This window comes from Rhinopithecus bieti, unplaced genomic scaffold, assembly GCF_001698545.2.
Source record: "Rhinopithecus bieti isolate Rb0 unplaced genomic scaffold, ASM169854v2 scaffold_61117, whole genome shotgun sequence".
NCBI lineage: Eukaryota > Metazoa > Chordata > Mammalia > Primates > Cercopithecidae > Rhinopithecus > Rhinopithecus bieti.
The window spans coordinates 2,164,153-2,185,440 of NW_016824934.1; positions in this window are offsets into that span (position 1 = coordinate 2,164,153).

A 21,288-nucleotide genomic window follows, 5' to 3' on the forward strand; every position below is an offset into this window, starting at 1 on the left:
CAGCTCCTCAGGCACAGGGTCTCTTCCCTGCCTCTCTTCCCCAGCGTGGTATCTTTTACAAGAAACAGTACCCTCAGCTCTGCCCTGCATGATGGGAAATCTCATTCTTGGTCACAGAGCTCGGCACATAGCGCGTGCTCAATCTGTGTTTGCCAACTTGAATTTCTATTTCAACCTTACTTCTAGCTGGTAGGGTCATCTGGCCACACTATCTGTTATCCCCATGATGGTCGCTGCTTGCTGTCCCTGGGTGAGCAAAGGCTTCAGGACTTTGTGGCTCAGTAAACAGTGAGGGATTCTTCTGGGAAGGCAACCAGGAACTGTTCCCCTCAGCTCTAAGCCTCTCTTCCGATCAAGCTGGAGTTCATCTTGCCTAAGTTTCTGCACATTGAAAACTTCCCTGTTGGAGGCCTGAGTGGTCTCAACCAGAGCTGAGTGGTGTTCAGAGTGTCTGGCCAAGCCCCATCTCCCATCCTGGCCCCTCTGTGGCAGCTGGTTGGGCCACACCTGTCGGGCAGGGCCCTCCCTCTGCCCTTGGCAGAAGAAGGAGAACCTGAGTGGGAACAGGCCTCACCCATCCACTTAGACGTTTTTGCAAGCCACCTCCTGGCAAGGGATCCCTTTGCCTTATCTGACTCCCCGATGGAAGTGGATATCATGTGTGCCTGCTCTGCTCCCTAAGACACAGGTGATAAAACTTGGGTGTGGGGCCCTGGCAGAGAAGGAGTGGTGTTGAGATGCCTAGGAACAGATATTTGGGTGAGCAGAGTAGAAGGGAAGAGTGTGTTAACACAGGGTGACTCTCTGTCCTGGCAGGTAAACCTGGTGGGGGGGTTACGTCCCCAGCATAGTGTCCACTTTGCCAAATTACAGACCCTGCCCCATCCTGCTCACCTGGAGTTACCCCATGCTGCAGCACAGAGCTCAGAGAAGGCCCCTTACTCACTGTTCTGGCCGCTGCTTCTTCATTTGTCCAAAGGACAAGCTTGCAGCCCTTGCATCTGTAATACTTTGTGAGTGGTAAAGAATCTCTCTCCCCGTTCCCCTTCATCTCCCCTTGCCAACCCCCTCTCTGCCCTAAATGCGACTTCTCATGGCTATTCATTTTTTCAGATTGCGTTTTATTCTGAAGGGCTCAGAAAAGCCCCTATCCTTCATCCAGAAGGCTCTTTCAGGGATGCCAAGAATGCTGTGCCCAGGCCTGGCCTGGCGAGTGGACTGGTGGGTGACCCCAGACAATGTGGGGACTGAGTCAGTTGCTGTGGGGAGGAAAGTGAGACTCGCAGGAGACACCGGGAGAGGGAAGTGAAGCCATGAATATTTAGACAGAGGGAGAGTGGAATTCAACCTGACACTGATACACAGGAGGATTGGATTGATAGCAATAGCCTAAAATTAGAAGCGGTCTATGGGGGAGTTCAGAGCTCAGGCTGTAGAGACAGACTGGGTGAAAAACTCTGAGTTGGCTACTTACTAGCCCAGTAACCTTGGGCAAATTATTCAACTTGTCTGTGCCTCAGCTCCCTCGTATGTAAAGCAGGGATAATAATGGACTTCCTCTATGGGACTGTTGTGAGGATTCAGTGAGTTCTCGCGACAGTGCTTGGCACATGGCAAGCACATTCTTGCTGTGTTATAACAGAATAAAGATGCTGTCTTAGATCTGTTGGGATCTTTCTTTCATCTAGAGTTCCTTTTGCTGCTTTCCAAATCTCCCCTCCACCTTTTTATTTGTTTTGGAGGAAAGAAGGGTGCCATGGGCTGTGGACTGAAAGCTTGTGTACCCCCCAAAATTCATACATTGAAATCCTAACCCCCAAAGTGACAGAATTAGGAGGTGGAGCATTTGGGAGGTGACTGGGTCATGAGGGTGGAGCCTTCATGCATGGGATTAGTGCCCTTATCAATGGGACCCCAGAGAGCTCTCTAGCTCTCCCTCTGCCATGAGAGGACACAGAGAAGGTAGCAGTCGGCAACCTGGAAGAAGGCTTTTGCCAAAACCTGGCCATGCTGGCGTCCTGATCTTGAAAGTCCAATCTCCAGACTGTGAGAAATAAATATTTGTCTTTTAAGCCACCCAGTCCATGGTAATTTGTTAAAGCAGCCCAAGAGGACTGAGATAGATGGTCTAGATCAGCACTGTCCAATATAAATATGCAAAACACACATGAAATTAAAAATTCCTAGAAGCCACATTAAAAAACAAACAGGTAACATTAATTTTAATCACATATTCCACTGAACTCAATGTTTCTAAAACATCATCCTTTCAATATGTAATCAATACAAAGATTTGTGGAAGAGATACTTTGCCTTTTTTGTTTACTAATCTTTGAAATCCTGTGTATATCTTACTTATAGCACATTTCAATTCAGGCACTAGACTGCCATCTGAAATACTTGATCATATTTAGATTTCATCAAATTGACAGTTGAAAAGGTAGATCCACATACCCAAGCTACTCCATACAACTTCCCAGTAACTGAAACCAGTATCAATTTTTAAAGTAAAATAAGTTAAAATTAAATGAAATTCCAGTTCTTCAGGTGCACCAGCCACATTTCAAGTGCTCAGGAGACATACGCAGCTACTGTGTTGGACAGCGCAGGTCTAGAGGTTGCTGTGGGGAGGACTTAGCATGGAGAATGGTGTCTGGCTGTAGGAATCTCAGGCACAAGGAACTTACAAGAACAGAGATTCTGGCAACATCCTCAGCTTGTTTCTATTGTGGTGGGAGGCAAGTAGGGTGGTGTGGGGACAGGTGTGTACAGAGAATTGCTTGTTCCTTCAAGAACAGATGCACACCAGTACTCACTGTCTACCAGCTGCTGCCCTGGGTGCCAGGGATGCAGTGTGAGTTAGTAGGGAGGAAAGGGACCAGACAAATCCAAATATTTACTGGAGATATTGATAGAAAGACAATAATCCCAGCCCTTAGCATTTGCCTATTATGAGAAGCCTTCCTGGCCACCATCTCTTTTGGATCTTCATAGCAGCTGAGACTTAGGGAGGGCTCAGGACATTAAGTGACTTGCCCATCGCGTGTGTAGAGAAAAACAAAGGGCAAAGTGCAGGGCTTCTGAACTCAGGTGCAGGCTCTGTGACTTGCTCTCTTCACTCTGGACAAAGGGCTGAAAGGCCTTTTATGATTTGTAACCATGGTAGTGGGAGGGTCTTTGGGGAGGAAAACAACTTCAGCTGGGCATTGGAGGCCTCCCATCTGTGATGTCCCCTTCCTCTAGGGCCTTTTGGGGTGCACAAGGTCTGGTTTCCTGCCTCAATTTGTTCCTATGGTGAAAGAGTTATAACTGGAGACACAGAGAATAAAAACTGAAGGAAAAATGAACAAATAGGGCTCCTCCAGGTGCCCCTGCAGAAGTGCTTCTGGTCTCCATCTCCCTTGCCCTTCCTGCTGCCTCTAGGTGCATTCTGGAGAGCTGTACCTTCTGGGCATGGCTGTTTAGGGGGCAGCCTTTGCTTACTCAGTGTTGTGCTGGGGCTGGGATAAGAGGGATTTGGCACAAGGTTTTAATCATGTCTCCACCACAGGACCTCATCAGCACAGCACAGGGTGTTTGCAGAATAAGTGGGTGAAGGAAACAGAGGATTGCCCCAAGCTCTCCATCTAATGAACCTAAGCAGATCACTGAAATTCTCTAACTGGTGACCCTCCATACATCCTAATGCCTGGGCAGTGGTCTCTAAGCCAGGCAAGACCACTGTCCCTCTGCTTTCAAGATGTCTGGCTCTGATTTACCTACACATATTAGGCCTGTCCTTTCCTCCTAACAGAGTCTAGACAACAAAGTTTTCCCTCATTCCCTCTTTGACCTAGGACTTAATTCGAGAAGAGGCCACAGAGCCCATGTGCTGACTTGGTGAACACAGTATCCCGAAGAGACTATGTGACTCTAGGCAAGTCAACCTACCTTTATGAGCCTCTCTCTGTTTATTGATCCGTCAAAAGAGGATGATGGTATTTATACCAGACATTGCAAAAGGCTGTTATGATGAGCCAATAAGATACAAAAAGCATCACAAAAAGTTATGCCCATGCAATATTATTTTAATATCTCATTAGTAAACACATACCCTCTGTCAGGTTGCTTCAAAGTGGACAAATGTGTTTCTCGAGCACAATGTGGTATTAGCTTAAAGCTTATTAATAAATTAAACCATCTCCATTATTTCCTTTGATGCTCTTGAGGGATTTTTTTATTAGGGAAAAAAATGACAAATTTTATAGACTAAACCAAAGATGGGGTTTGGGGAACAAGAAAGGTGTGTTTTGGTCAGGAACAGAGTATTGTGGAAGGAGGGAACATGAGAACAGTACAGAGTGTGGAAGGGGTGTTAGAGCATGAGAGGATGGGCCACTTGTGGATATGAGGTCAGCAGTGGCTGCAGCAATGGGGTGGGGTTGAGCTGCAGCATGGACACATTTAGGGTAAAGATCTGGGGAAATGTCTCTGAGCCGTTCGAGGAAATGAATTTCAAACCCCAAGAACACCCCTCACTGCCTGGTTCTCCAAACCCAGCTCTGGTCAGCTCACCCAGGCCTGCAGTGAGCTCAGAGGAGCTAGAAGGTGACCTGGAAGTAGAGACTGAGAAGAGGGGGAGGAGAAGACCACCCTCAAGAGCAGGGGGAGGGGAAGCCCCTTCCTCTCAGGTCCTGGGGGGCCCTCTGCCACCTGAGGAGGGCTGGAGCCTGCCAGGGTATGGACCAGGGACCCAGTCATGTCAGATTTCTAGGAATGGAGCCAGACTCAGCTGTGTACCCAGAATTTCCACTTCATGCTAGCCCCCCAATTCAAAGTTTCCCCAGAAAGAACCGGGCCCACAAGATGTGGAAGCAAAGGCCTGTTCCATCTTTGCCCAGTCGGCGCGGAGGGGGTCAAGGAGGGAGCTCCGGCCCTGTCGTCTGCTCATTTAGAGGAAAACTGAGAGCCCAGCCCTGCTCTGAGGGCATTTCTAGGTTAAGAGGTGCCAATTCACAAGAGGCAACAAATGGTATGGACTAGGGAAAAGGATATTTGTCTTTTGGGGTTTGGCACATAGACTAAGGAGCCAAATCGCCCAGGTCTAAATCCTGCTTTGCTGTTTAAGTTATTTAACTTTGTCCTTCAGTTGTTCCATCTGGAAGATGGGGGTAACAATAGTACCGATTTCAAAGGGTCCTAAATGAGGCTAAAATATATGAATCTTGAAGAGTGTTTAGTATGGTGCTTGTCACATATGTTTGTTAAATAAATAAAAATTTTCAAAGGGGCTACTGACTATTTGATTCACGGCAGTATTCCCAGCCCCTGGCAGGTGATCAATAAATATTTGTGGAATGAAGGAAGTGCTCTCAAGGAAGGCTTCATAACCAGTTAGAAGGAATAGTTTGATAAGCCATGAAAGGCACGTGCTTCAGTTGCAGCTGGCGGTTGCTATCCTGTCTCTGGGTGGTGATGGTGGCTACGAACAGTGGTGGCAGCGTCAGTTCACTGCAGATCTGTTGATTTGCGGAATGGTGGGGGGTGAGACTGAGCAGTGTTCCCTGCCTTTCACCCACTGCTCTTGCTGTTTCCTCCAGACGTTTAATGAATATTTAAGCCACCAGTTTCAAGGAATGCCTAATGTGAGCCTGCCCAGGACACCTCGTCTGTCTGAGCCTGCCTGTTGGCTTTGTCTGCTTCTGGGTGAACCTCGGGGAGTGGCAAAGACTAACTGGGTGATGAAGGAGACTAGAGCAAGGAGTTTGGCCAAACTTCACCACATCAGGCAAAAGCTCCTTCTAGATGGTTAGACTAAGGAGAGCAATTCAGAAACACAGAGCATTCCCCCACAGTCACAGGAACTGAAGCCACATTGAACATCATCCACCACCATGTTTGGGGGCATGTGGGCCACGGTGGAGGGTGGGGTTGAATAGAGAGAGCAAGGATAAAATGAATCTGCAAGCTAGGCCCCAGAGCTAGTGGTTGGTTTGGAGGTGCACACATAGCAGGTGGCATTATTTAACATCTCACACCCGTGTGGTATCTGGAGTGCTTCTGAGTGCTGGCCCATCTATCATTCATGCTTCTGTGAGGCTTACGATAGCACCCATGCCACTCTCCTCTCCCTTCTCCCTGCAGCATGGACGCCTAGGAGGGTCTCAGGAAATACCTGCAGTTGGGCGGACTGATGACCTATGCAGGAGGTCAGCTTGCTTTATAAAGTTCCAGATTGATCCTATTCTGCCCAGGTTATAAAGTACCCACCAAGGTTCTGCTGTGTCCACTTTTGTGCCTCAGATAGTGCAGGCCACTGTGGAAACATTTGTGGAAAAATAATTGCCTTGGACCCAGCCTTGATAGAGCTCTCTGACACTGCGCTGCTCTTTCTTCTGCTCTGACTGGGTAAGACGAAAGGCTTTACTCCCTCAATTAAATCTTTATCAATCCATCTTTATCCAAATAGATGGTGAAACCATTTCACCACTAAGCAAATTAATAGCATTAATAGTACCGAGCACTGTGAACATTTATGGATCACTTACCACGTGCTGGACATGGTGCCCAAGTGATTCATATGTGTCATCTCGTCTAACTCCTACCACAGCCTGTTGAGGTAGATTCTGCTGGAAAGACTGGGGTATGTGGAGGTTGTAAGTGCCCATACTCTGCTACTGGGCAGCTTGGGTTCACCATTTCCAGCCATGTGATTTTCAGCATGTGCCTTCACAGAACTATAAAATTGGGATGCTAAGTCACAGGATATTTTTGAGAATTGAAGAGACGATGATGCATGAGCGTAAAAATGTGCATACTGTATTATAACAACATTTTAGCTGTTATAATGATTCCCTATTTGATGGATGAGGAAGTTGAATTAGAGTCATTGAGTAGCTTGCACAAAGTCACAGTAAGTGATACGCTAAGATTTGAACCCTGCCTAACCTCCAAATCCTTGTACGTAATCCCTATACAACACTACAGTGAATACAAGTTTAGTCTTCTTGGCCTCAGGCGCTGTGCTGGTCAGTTTGCAACCAATTATCTCACTTAATCTTCCAAATAATTCTATGAAATGAGCTAATCTCCTGGCCAGGGCCTAGGCAGGGCTGCCAGCTGGGGCAGTATGTGGAAGGATGGTCCCTCCACGATGTGAAAGAGTCACCCCGTTAGATCCACCCAGGGAGTCCTGTCCCACATGCAGATGCAGAAGTAGAGGGCCGCAGCATTTACAGAGGAGGGGCAGTCACACTGCTCAGGAGGTCAAGTTTTCTGAAACAGACATTTCACCTAAAACTATTATAAAGTCAATGAGAACAGGTGTTTTTGTCTGTTTTGTTCACCAGTACATACCATTTCTCACCCAGTACCTGACATATAGTAAGTGCTTAAAAAACATCTACTGAATCAGTGGAGAGGGAGCTCTACATTGTGGTTCTAGGGCAAGAGGGCCATGTGTGCAAAGGTACAAGGTGGAGGGGGACAGCATGGCCCGCTGGAGGTATAAGTTGGTTGAGCCTATTCTAAACCATGAAAACGATGCTCTAATACAGGTGAATGCTCCTGCTGGGACAGGGCAGGAACTGAAGGCTAAGCAGGGCCCAGTTCACCTAAGGCCCTGGGATGGACACCCGAGGAAGAGATGAAGAGGACTGTCCCTGGGGACCTCAGGCACAGGCTGGGTGGTGAAAGGAAGCAGATGGATAGGCAGCCATGGTGAGTTGGTGAAGGAGCCAAGCCCCACCTCCACAGACACAACGTTCATTAAAAATTCAGGGAAATAGCAGAAGTGCATGTCCTAGAGGATGGTAACTGTCAAATGAATGTGAAAGACACAAGGGTTTTTCTTTCGGGGTGGCATCGGTTGAGAGGAAGTTCATCTAAACAAGTCCTTCTTGATCGCCTACTGGAAAAAGACATACAGTGAGGCCCTCTTCGCTGCCCCCCTCCAACCTTTATCTCTCTTCATTTAGTTTTAAATTTGTGTGCATCCCTCAAAACAACAGAACAAAACAGGTAGCCACTGTTATTAGTTTCTTGTATATACTTGTAGAGATTTAAAAATATATATAAATCCAAGTAATTTTTTAAAAATACAAATTATATCATTCCGTATCCATTGTTCTTCATTTTGCTTTTTTTCCCCTATGACCCACAATATATCCTTGGACTCTTTCTATATTAGTACATAAAGAGCTTTTTCATTTTATTTATTTATTTATTTGGAGACATGGTTTCCCTCTGTCGCCCAGGCTGGAGTGCAGTGGTACAATCTCGGGTCACTGTAAGCTCCGCCTCCCGGGTTCACGCCATTCTCCTGCCTCAGCCTCCGGAGTAGCTGGGATTACAGGCGCCCGCCACCATGCCCGGCTACTTTGTATTTTTAGTAGAGATGGGGTTTTACCGTGTTAGTCAGAATGGATTTGATCTCCTGACCTCGTGATCCACCACCTCGGCCTCCCAAAGTGCTGGGATTACAAGCGTGAGCCACGCTTTTTCATTTTATTTAAAAATTACATCGCATTCCATTTCATGGTTGTACTATATTTAACTGGTACCCTACTGATGGACATGTTTAAGTTGCTCCCAGTCTTTTGCTATTACGAGCAGTGCTATAATGAATTATCTGATATTTAAGCAACTGTAAATGTGCTTCTAGAATTCTTACTATAGAAATAGCATTTCACATGCAAATTAAAACCAAAATGAGATACCATCTCACGCCAGTTAGAACAGCGATCATTAAAAAGTCAGGAAACAACAGATGCGGGCGAGGATGTGGAGAAATAGGAACGCTTTTACACTGTTAGTGGGAGTGTAAATTAGTTCAATCATTATGAAAGACAGTGTGGCGATTCCTCAAAGATCTAGAACCACAAATACCATTTGACCCAGCAGTCCCACTACTGGGTGTATACCCAAAGGGTTATAAATCATTCTACTGTAAAGACACATGCACATATATGTTTACTGCAGCACTGTTCACAATAGCAAAGATTTGGAACCAATCAAATGCCCACCAGTGATAGACTGGATAAAGAAAATGTGGTTCATATACACCACAGAATACTATGCAGCCATAAAAAGGAATGAGTTCATGTCCTTTGCAGGGACATGGATGAAGCTAAAACCATCATTCTTAGCAAACTAACACAGGAACAGAAAACAAAACACTGCATGTTCTCACTCATAAGTGGGAGTTGAACAATGAGAACACATGGACACAGGGAGGGGAACATCACACACCGAGGCCTGTTGGGGGTTGAGGGGCAAAGGGAGGGAGAGCATTAGGACAAATACCTAATGCATGTGGGGCTTAAAACCTAGATGATGGGTTGATAGGTGCAGTAAACCACCGTGGCACATGTGTACCTATGTAACAAACCTGCACATCTGCACATGTATCCCAGTGCTTAAAGTAAAATGTTTTAAAAAAGAAATGAACAAACAAAAAAAGAAATAGTATTTCACATGCACACACAGTTCTTTATAGTTTTGTTTTTTTAATTAAACATTTTATGTTGAGATAATTATAGATTCACATGCAGTTTTATGAAATAATACCCTTTACCCGGTTTTCCCTAACTGGGTGCAAAACTATGTATAATAATAGCACAACCAGAAAAGTAATGTTGATACAACCCACTAAACTCATTCGGATTTCACCACTTTTCCGTGTATTAAGTTCTATGCAGTTTTATTATGTACAGAGGCTGTAGCATCCATCACCACAGTCAAGTTAGAACAGTTCCATCATCACAAGGATCCCTTTTCCTAGCCTTTCGTAACCACACCCACCTCCCTGCTCACCCACCCACCAGCTACTGCCTCCACTCCACCCTACCCTGTCCCTAACCTTTGGCAACTTTGGAACTTTGGCAATCTGTCCTAATTCTCTTAACTTTTGTCTTTTCGAGAGGCTTATGTGAATGGAATCATATCATACAGTATATGATACCTCCTGGAACTTGATTTTTAGAAATCAGCATAATCCCCTTGAGATTCATCTAGATTGTTGTATGTGTCAATAGTTTGCTCCTTTTTGTTGCTTTGTAGTCTTTCATGATACGGATGTGCCACCATTTGTTTAACCATTCACTCCTCGAAGGATATCTGGGGTTCTTCCTGTTGTTGGCTATTAAGAATAAAGTTGCTATGAACATTTATATAGAGGTTGTTTGTAAACATAAAACTTTTCATTTTCCTGGGATAAACACCCAAGGGTACAATTGCTGGCTTATATTTGCAGGGTAATTGCATGCTTCATTTTATAAGAAATTATCAAACTTTTCCAGAATGGCTGTGCCATTTTATATTCCCACCCACAATGGATGAGTGATTTGCATCCGTGCCCACATGTGGTGGTGCCACTATTTTATATTTTAGCTCTTCTGATGTATGTGCGTGGCTTTTAAAATTTCTCACCACATTCTTCCAGCTTTAGGTCTCTGGCTTTAAATCCAGGACTTCCTCAATAACAATAACAGTTGCCCTTTATTGAGTTTATGCCACATTCCAGACACTGTTCCAGGTATTTTACATATACTGTCTTATTTAATTTCACTTATTCCTCAGTATAAGCCTGGGAAGTAGAATCTGGCTGTTCAGCACAGGCTCAGTCATTTCTGAAATGGTTGGTGGGCTTTAAATCATTTGCCTCTCAGTGTATCTTCTTCTACCTTCCTTCTCATCTCTCAGTTTACTGTTTTGTCCTTTCCTCAGGGAGAAAGGAACCGGGGATATTCAGGACTTCGCTCTTGCCTTTGAGACAAGTGCCAGATGGATGGGAACAGGCCGGAGAGCCAAGGGGCCAGAGCGTAGAAGTGATTGGTGGGCTTCTGGTGCCCCCCACTTCCTGGTTCATGACTACGGACTAACCAGCAAAACTGGTAGGCTGGGGAGGAGGACCGGGAAGGAGGGAGAAAGGGTATTCTTCCCTGGTTGCCATCTTCATGCTCAAGCCCTGAATTTAAAAAACCTATGATCCTTCATGTGGAACAGAGTCCTGCTCACTTGCCCATGATCTTCCTGTGGCAAATGAAAACCCTTGACTGCCCCCAGTCCATGAGTTGAATCCAGGCCCACACCCCAGAGCAGCAGGGAAGGGAAAATACACAGCAGACAACCGAAAAGTCCCAACAAAAGCTCAGGAGTAAAACTGGAAGCAACTCTAGCCTTTGAGCTAACAAAAAGCCTGGAAACCAATTTGGGTAAATTGTACTACAATCAATTAAGATTAATACACTTTTTCCCGCACCTTCTGTGTACAAAGGTCTTTCACAGCATGTTTGGGCTGGAGGGGACCGTAGGGACATCTCCATTTTCTCCATTTTGCAAATAAAGAAACAGAGTCCATCTGTGACGAGACCAAGAGTAGGGATGGGGTACTTGTATTTACCCCAAATCTTCTCTTTTCCAGGCCATTTCATCAAACTGTGAGATTGTTCTTGTTTTATTTTAGTTTTGGGACAAGGAAACTGACTCAGAGAACATAAGGAACTTGTCTACTATCTCCCAGCAAATTAGCGGCGCCACCAGTCACCAGCATTTGAAAGGAGTCCCCAACCCTGATCTGCTTCTTACAGATGCATCCATGCTATGGTAACAACAACAGCAACAAACAATAGAAGGAGGTGCTGTATCAAGAGCTCAGGTCTCGCCGTTAACTTGCTGGGTGATCTTAGACAAACCACTTACACTCCTTAGGACTCGGCTTCTTTATTTGGGAAACAGAAAAGATAGAGATAGCCCTTCCAGCTCAAAAACATCGTGTGGCGGGGACTTAATTAAAGAAGGTATTACCTGTTGATTATCCAGTGAGGACATCTACAGTGTGCAGCTCCCAAACAGTGGAGACCATCATGATGTGCCTCTGAATTCTGGAAGCCCCACGAGGGCAGGTGGCATAAGAAAAGTATAGAGAGATACATGTCGAGGATGTTTGGCTTCTTATCTCATCTAGGGTGTTCATTTGTTCGGCTAAGAAACTAAAGACAGCTTAAAACCCCCGAGCTTCTAAAGCGCTTGGTTTCCCACCCGTTGCCAACACTTATTTTATTTCCCATGTGCTCTGTACCCAGCTCTTCATATGGTTCTGCATCAACCCCACAGCTGCACACTTGCATACATTCAGGCCCCAGACTTAGACACTTTTGGTTCCTGTAAGTAGCTTTAACAGAGCTCAGCGGTTTCCTTGGGTAGAAGCTGTTTTCTTTTAAAAAACAGATGTTGATGACAATAAAGTCTAAAGAGAAGACTGCAATGTAACGGAATTTTAAAATCACCTCTATTTAGAGGAATCCACAGGACATGTTTTAAGAAAATACACCCTCCCACATTATTATATTACTAGTTTCATTGATGAAAAGGCTCAGCCACATTTGGCTTGACATCCTTCATACAAAGGGGCACCTCAAAACACATTTCCAGGCGAAAAATGGTGTAGATTTCTTGTCCTTTTCAATTAGACCTTACTTTCTATCAATGAGTTTCCCTTGTTACCTCTTTTTCCTTTTTTTAAATTTTATTTTACTTTAAGTTCTGGGATACATGTGCAGAATGTACAGGTTTGTTACATAGGTATACATGTGCCATGGTGGTTTACTGTACCCATCAACCCATCATCTAGGTTTTAAGCCCCACACGCATTAGGTATTTGTCCTAATGCTCTCCCTCCCCTCGACCCCACTCCCCGACCGGCCCTGGTATGTGATGTTCCCCTCCCTGTGTCCATGTGTTCTCATTGTTCAACTCCTACTTATGAGTGAGAACATGTGGTGTTTTGTTTTCTGTTCTTGTGTTAGTTTGCTAAGAATGATGGTTTCAGCTTCATCCATGTCCCTGCAAAGGACATGAACTCATTCTTTTTTATGGCTGCATAGTATTCCATAGTGTATATGTGCCAACTTTTCTTTATCCAGTCTATCATTGATGGGCATTTCATTGGGTCCAAGTCTTTGCTATTGTAAATAGTGCTGCAGTAAACATATGTGTTCATGTATCTTTATAGTAGAATGATTTATAATCTTTTGGGTATATACCCAGTAAAGGGGTTGCTGGGTCAAATACTATTTCTGGTTCTAGATCCTTGAGGAATCACCACCCTCTTTTTCTTTTTTCAAAATTAAGAAAAGCAAGTAGTCTTTCATTTATGAGAAAAAAAAAAAAAGAACCAGAAAAGAAAACAAGGATTTTATTTGGATATTTAACTATTTTTTAAAATAGAAAACATATTAATATGATTAAAAGCTCAAAAAAGTCAGAAAGATAATCAGCAAAAACTCTCCCTTCCACTCCACTCCACAAACACACAGTTCCCCTCCCCAAAGGCAATCAGTGTCTTTACCCTTCCAGAGGTATGTGGTGTATAAGCAAACACACACTCCTGCCTATTATTTTTTCCTTTTACCTATTATATCACACACACTATCTGTTGTTTTTTCATTTGGCAATATATCCTGGCAATATATAATTCTCTTTCATTATACAAAGAGTTTTCTTTTCAGCTGTATAATATTTTGTTGCAATTTATTTAGTAAGTCCCCTACTGATAGCTATTTGGGTTGTTCCCAATGTGTTGAGATTACCAAAAGGCTTCGGGGAAGTACCTTGTATATGCATATCCTTACACATGCTTGGATAGCCTTACAAGAAATTCCTTGAAACAGAAGTTTAGAGTCTACAATATTAGTCGGGTGTGTTGGCGCATGCCTGTAATGCCAGCTACTCAGGAGGCTGAGTCAGGAGAATCTCTTGAACCTAGGAGGCGGAGGCTGCAGTGAGCTGAGATCACACCATTGCACTCCAGCGGGGGCAACAGGAGTGAAACTCTTTCTCAAAAAAAAAAAAAAGTTTAGAGTCAAAGATATGAGCATTTGTAACAGTGATGATGAATTAGACTTTCATTTTATTTTATGTTTTTTTTTGGACAGAGTCCTGCTCTCTCAACCAGGCTGGAGCGCAGTGGTATGATCTCGGCTCACTGCAACTTCCTCCTCCAAGATTCAAGTGATCCTCCCATCCAGCCTCCTGAGTAGCTGGGATTACAGGCACGCATCCCCACACCTGGCTAATTTTTGTGTTTTTTGTAAAGATGGGGTTTTGCCGTGTTGCCCAGGTTGGTCTCAAATTCCTGGGCTCAAACAATCCGCTGCCCTGGCCTCCCAAAGTGCTGGGGTTATAGGCATGAGCCACTGTGCCTGGCCTACACTTTCATTTTAAAATCACCTATAATCCCTTCTTCAGTGTTACTCATATTAACATTTTTATGTATAATTTTCCAAAATCACTCATTTAACAAACATATATGAAGTCCCGAGGGGCTATGTGTTCTAGTAGGCCCTGAACACAATAGCGCTGCACAAAGCTGGCTTCTAGAACGGAGGGATAGGCACCCAGCAGACAAGAGAAACTGTTATGAGTTGCTCCACGTCACTTAGGTGTGAAATTTTCTCCCTAAATCCCATCAAATCTGGATCTCAGCTCTACCCTTGCCAAAGTCTGCACTAACTTCAACATTAGCTGCCAGGGTCGTTTCCTTTCCCACGGATTGTACCAAAATCCTAGGGTTTTGTGGCCAGAAAACAGGAGGCAGCTCTCACATCCTCAGCCCACAGCTGTCACAGTTTCTGGGGTTGTCCTTGGTGGACCTGCTCCCTGGGGGGCTGGAGAACGCTTGCTCAAAGCCCTCTTCTGTTCTATCAGCCCCCAGGTGGGTTCCCACCGTGGAGACATCTGCTTTGCACTCTCAGAGGAAATCCCTGCTCCCACTGAATTCTGCACCCAGGAGTTTACTCAGTTTCCTGGTACAGTATTCTTTTTAAAAACACCAGCTTCTACTCCTTCCTTCCCTTGCCCAGTGCTAGCCCCTTCCCCAGAAACTCACCAATACCTGGGAGATATGACTCTCCCAAAGAGCCTAGACTGGTTAGACCACAAAGGTTCAGCTGCTTTGAGAATTGGGAGAGGGGAAATTACATTTTCCTTCATGGGGTTTCTGTATCCATGGGAATAAAGCAAAAATTAATATCTAAGTGACTGATCCCACTGCATAAAGGAGTAAATAAAAATAAAATGACAAGCTCTGGTAAGCCTTGTTTTGTTTACTGCTGTATTCTCTGCACCTAGAATAATGCCTGACACATAGTAGATGCTCAAGAAATACTTGTTGGCTGAAACAATGAGGTGTTAGGAGGAAAAAGAGTGGGGGAATGTCTAAGGGAGAACATTGGAGCTAATGGATGACTGCTTTAGACTAGGTGGTCAGAGATGGTTTTTCTGAGGAGGTGACATCTCGACAGGTATTTGAGGATCAGAAGGAATCAGCTCTGTGAACTGTATTGGGAGGAGCCATCCAGGTAGGGGAGAGCATGGAGGGCCTTGGAACTGGAAGAGAGTTTGAGGTGAAGTGAGCCCAGAAAGAAGCTTTGGACAAATGCAGCAGGTTGTGGGGTAACTTGCAGGAGGTGTGAAGGCATGTGTAGAACGCATGCAAACTGCGACGCAAAAATTTTCAATGACTTTAAGCAGGGGAATAAAATGATTTTTTAAAAACTTCTTTACATTTTTAAAGGATCTTCCTGGCAGCTGGTTAAGAGTAGACTTGAGCAGACAAGCGGGTAAATCAGATCTGTAGAGAGGTTACTGCAATTGTCACTGAGATGACATGGCTGGAATGGGGGGTGGTGCTCGGGAACGTGGAAAAGTGTGGGTAGATTTGAGATAAATTTGGAGGCAGACAAAACTCAATTATGGATCCAAGCTTGGAGATGAGAAAAAGAGGGAAACTATAAGAATTATTCCCCGGCTTTTCCCTCGGAAAAATTGTAACCTGGGCATCACTGCAGTGCGAAGTGAGGGTGGGACAGGCTGAGGAACGCAAGCTGGGGAGTTTGTGATCATTGTCTACATAACACTGGTGTGGTGTTAAGAAAGGGGGAGAGCCAGATAGCAAGGTACTAGTCCTGCCTGTGCCAGGGCAACTGTGAGATAATGGGCAGGTTACCCAAACTCTGTGCCCCAGGTTCCTCATCTGGAAGGAAATAATAATAGTTCCTTTCAAAGTTGTTATAAGGATCAATGGAGATAATCTACGTAAAATGCTTACAATAGTGTCTGTCACATAGTGTAGTATCCAGTACAATGTAGCTCTTTTTCTCTACTTCTATACTGGCATTTAAGATGGATGTACAGTGTTATATTTTATGAATCAAATGTTTATCCAAATCCCCATTTGTATTCTTTTCAGTGTTGCAGCTTATTAATAGTAGCACGGTGTTAAAAGCACAGACTTAGGAGCTAAACTCCCTGGGTTCAAATCCTGACCCAACCACTAACTAGATGTATAATCTTGGGCAAGTTAACTAACCTCTTGGTGCCTCCGTTTCCTAATCCCTAAAATGAAGATAATAACAATAGCACCTACTAGTACAATCTCAGAAGAGATTCTATTCCAATTAAATCATTACACTCATATATTACACTCATTAAATTAAACGAGTATAAAGGTCTAGCTCTCTTAGAACAATGCCTTAGAACTTGAATATATTAAACATCGTGTAAGCATTAGCTTTTATCATTATGTGCCAGCTACTCTTTTACATGTGCTATGTATATTTCCATATCTAATATTTATAATACCCCTATGAAATAGGTATAACTATTATGCCAATGTCATCAATCAGAAAAGTGTGGTGCAGAGATTTAAGCCTAGACTCCAAAACCCTTTGCTTTAACAATTACTATGTATGGCACATCATTTTATATGTATTTTTGCTCATCATATGACTATTTCTTCAGGATAAATTCCAAGAAATGGAATTTCATAATTTAAAAAACCCTATTTTAAGGCCTTTGGTGCATATTAACAAATTACTTCCCAGAGTTTGTAGCAATTTACAATCCCTTGAAAGCAATATAATAGCTATGCTTCCTCACAGGATTGCTTTCTTTATAGTTAAGTAATTCTTATTAATATTGCTATACCAGTTCTTTTTTGGTTAATATTTGCATAGTATGTAGTTCTTATATTCCTTAATTTTAATATTTCTGTGTCTTTATTTTTTAGATTTACACCTTGTAATCAATGTGTATCTAGATTTTGGCTTTTTATTCATCTGAATACTCTATCATAAAAAGAAAGCTTAATTCATTTACTTTTACTTTCACTTTTACATTTACTGACACAATGGGACTTTTGTCCCGATACATAATTTTGCGTTTTTAATTTACAATACTTCTTGCTTTTCTTTCCATCTTTTAGTCCTCTAATGGATCTATTGAGTTTTCTTTATTTCTCCCTTGGTTTCCTTAATTAGTTTGAAATTGTATATTCTATTTCTATTTTTTAAGTGATTGCTCTTACATTTTTAATATGCTTATTTAACTTAACAAACTTCTATCTTCGTCCCAAGCAAGATTGGCATCTTTATGTGCATTAATTGCAAATGATCTGTCCTTCACTCATCTATGATAATATTGCTAATAGACTAACTTTATTAATACATTTCTCTCTCTCCAGTTATTCTTTGACAAATATTCATGCAGGACTTCTGGCTGTGGCCTAATGAGGAAACTGGCAACCTCTCTTCCCATAAAACCAACTATTAAGTCAGACAAAATAGATAAAAATGTTTCAGTATTTTGGAAACTGATCAAAGGCAGACCACCTGAGAAGCTTTTATGCTTGAAAAACTGCTGAACTCTGGGTACGGACAATGGGAATCTGTAACGTCTTAGCATGAGGCTGCTCCTCTCCCCAACTTAGCTGATGTGAAGTTTGCCAGGCCTGGGCAAGTTAGGAATACTAGCAGCTTCTCTGAGAGGACTGTAGGGAATTCACCAGATTTAGAGCAGTGGGCAAAGCCCATAACCAGGGGCACTGTTGGTGAAGTGACCATGCCAGCCACAGGTGAGTGGGTGGGGACAGTGGCCTACTAGCCTGAGGTTGTGTGTTTGGGGCCAGTGTATTCCTAGCTGCGGCTGTGGGTATATACAGCAGGGAATGAAGAGGGATCAGAATCCCACTTCGAATTCCCACTCAGAATTCCATTGTCATGTCTCCCTAGTATCTTCCAATCTGGGTTAGTTCCTCAGTCTTTTTTTCTTTTCATGGCCTTGACACTTTTATTTTTTTTCTTTTTGAGACAAAGTCTCACTCTGTCGCCCAGATTGGAGTGCAGCGGCGCAATCTCGGCTCACTGCAACCTCCGCCTCCGGGGTTCAAGCGATTCTCGTGCCTCAGCATCCTGAGTAGTTGGGATTACAGGTGGGCGCTGCCAGGTGGACTAATTTTTGTATTTTTCAGTAAAGATGGGGTTTCAATATGTTGGCCAGGCTGGTCTCGGACTCCTGACCTCAAGTGATCTGCCTGTCTCGGTCTCCCAAAGGGCCAGGATTACAGGCGTGAGCCACCACACCTGGAAAGTCTTGACACTTTGAAGAGTACTGTTGAGCAATTTGTAGAATGAATGCTCTGCAACTTGGAATCAGACAAGGATAACTGTTAGGAATGTGTTAGAGAATGTATAGAAAAAGATGGACAGAATGAGTAAAGAATTATATGGGAGTATTTCAGAAGAGAAATGGAAGCACTACTATAAAACCCGGCGAAAATTCTAGAATTGAAAAATACAATATCTGAAATCATGTCTTCGGATGGGATTCATAGCAGCTGGGACATTGGGGTATTCCAAATGAAGGATCTGTGAATGTGGAGATAGGGCAAAATAAATTATTCAAACTGAAGCAGAATGAAAACAAAAATATGTTTTTAAATGAACAAACTGTCAGTGACATGTGGAATAATATCAAGTAGCTGACATATGTAATTGAAGTCACAGAAGACAGAACATGACAGAAATAAAATGAAAGCAAAAAGGATGGCTGAATATTTCTTAAATTTGATGAAAAACATCAACACACAGATCCAAGAAGTTTGACAAATCCCAAATGGGATAAATACAGACACCTAGGCACATCGTGGTCAAATTGTTCAAAAAGATATGAAGAAAATATTAAAAGAAGCCAGAGGGAAAAAATAAAAATTATATACAAGGTAACAAGTATTTGTATTGCTGTTGGTTTTAATATTAGAAACAAAAGAAGCCAGAAGACATTGGAAAAACATCTCTAAAGTGCTGAAAGAAAAAAACCTTCAACCCTAAATCTTAGAGCCAGTGAAGTGATATATCCTTAAAAAATTAAGAAGGCCAGGCGCAGTGGCTCACAGCTGTAATTCCAGCACTTTGAGAGGTTGAGGTGGGCAGATGACCTGAGGTCAGGAGTTTGAGACCAGCCTGGTCAATATGGTGAAACCTCATCGCTACAAAAAAATACAAAAATTTACCAGTGTGGTGTCACACACCTGTAATCTCAGCTTCTCAGGAGGCTGAAGCATGAGAATTGCTTGAACCCGGGAGGCGGAGTTTGCAGTGAGCTGAGATTGTGCCACTGCACTCCAGCCTGGGTAACAGAGTGAGACTTTGTCTCAAAAAAAAAAAAAAAAAAAAAAAACAACAAAAAAAAAACAACAAGGTGAAATAAAGACATTTTCAGATAAGCAAACATTGAGAGAATTTACAGCCAGTAGACCTTCACTACAAGAAGTGCTAAAGGGAGTTCCTCAAACCTAAGGGACACTATACCAGATAGAAACACATATGACCAGGAAGAAACAAAGAGTTCCAGAAATAGTAAGCATGGGGATAAATAGAAAAGGCTTTTTTCTCTTTCCTTAATTTTCTGAATGTGCAACTGACAATTTAAAGCAAATGAATGATAACAATATACCATGGGGTTTATAACATATGTAAAGTAAAATATGTAATCATAACACTACAAAGTACAGAAGGAGCTAAAGGAAGTATATTGTTGTACAGTTTTTATTACATGTGAAGTAGCATAGTATTAATAAATTGTAGTCTGTAAAAAACTAAAGTTGCATATTGCAATCTCTAGAGTAAGAGTTACAGACAAAAAAGAGGCACAACTAAAAATCCAATGAAGGAGATAAAATAAAATACTAAGAAATAACCCAAAGAAAGAAAAGAAGAAAAAATGAACAAAAACAGGGGAAATAAATAGGAAACAAATAACATGACAGTAGATGTAATCTAAGATAATTATTTATCAATAATTCCATACATGCAAAGAAGTTAAGCACTTAAATTAAAACCTCAGTGCTTTGAGCACCTATCTGGTTCTAACTTCATGGTCAATTTGGTTTTTAGTTGCCTTTTACTGCTCTGGTGTTAGCTTTCTTTTCTACTTTCTGGTACTTGTGGATTTCTTTTGCATATTTTGAGATAGGCTGAATAGGAATTATTTTAAATAAAGAAATAAATATATAATATTTACATAATTATATATACATATATAGTGTATGTATGTATACATACGTATGTATACACATATACGTATATATACACACATACATATACTATATGTATATGTATACACATATACATATATACTATATATATGTATGTGTGTATATATACACACACATTTATATATAAATCATGGCTCACTGCAGCCTCGATCTCCCCAGGCTCAAGCGATCCCTCCACCTCAGCTTTCTGAGTAGTTGAAACTACAAGCACACGCTACCACACCCAGCTAATTTTTGTATTTTTAGTGGAGATGGGGTTTTGCCACGTTTCCCAGGCTAGTTTTGAACCCCAGGGCTCAATCAATCTGCCTGCCTCAGTCTCCCAAAGTGCTGGGATTATAGGCATGAGCCATAGAGCCCGGCTTTTAAATATATATATTAAAGCATAACTTCCATGTGTTTGGAGGTAGGGTAGGGAATCTGGGAGCTTCCTGCAGCAGTTCAGTCTATGATATTGGCAGCTTTGTTTAAAAAATGTAAATAGGACGCAAACTCATCCTTTTTTATGGCTGCATAGTATTCCATGGTGTATATGTGCCACATTTTCTTAATCCAGTCTGTCACAGATGGACATTTGGTTGATTCCAAGTCTTTGCTATTGTGAATAGTGCTGCAATAAACATACATGTGCATGTGTCTTTGTAGTAGAATAATTTATAATCCTTTGGGTATATACCCAGTAGTGGGATGGCTGGGTCATATGGTACATCTAGTTCTAGATCCTTGAGGAATTGCCATACTGTTTTCCATAATGGTTGAACTAGTTTACAATCCCACCAACAGTGTAAAAGTGTTCCTATTTCTCCACATCCTCTCCAACACCTGTTGTTTCCTGACTTCTTAATGATTGCCATTCTAACTGGTGTGAGATGGTATCTCATTGTGGTTTTGATTTGCATTTCTCTGATGGCGAGTGA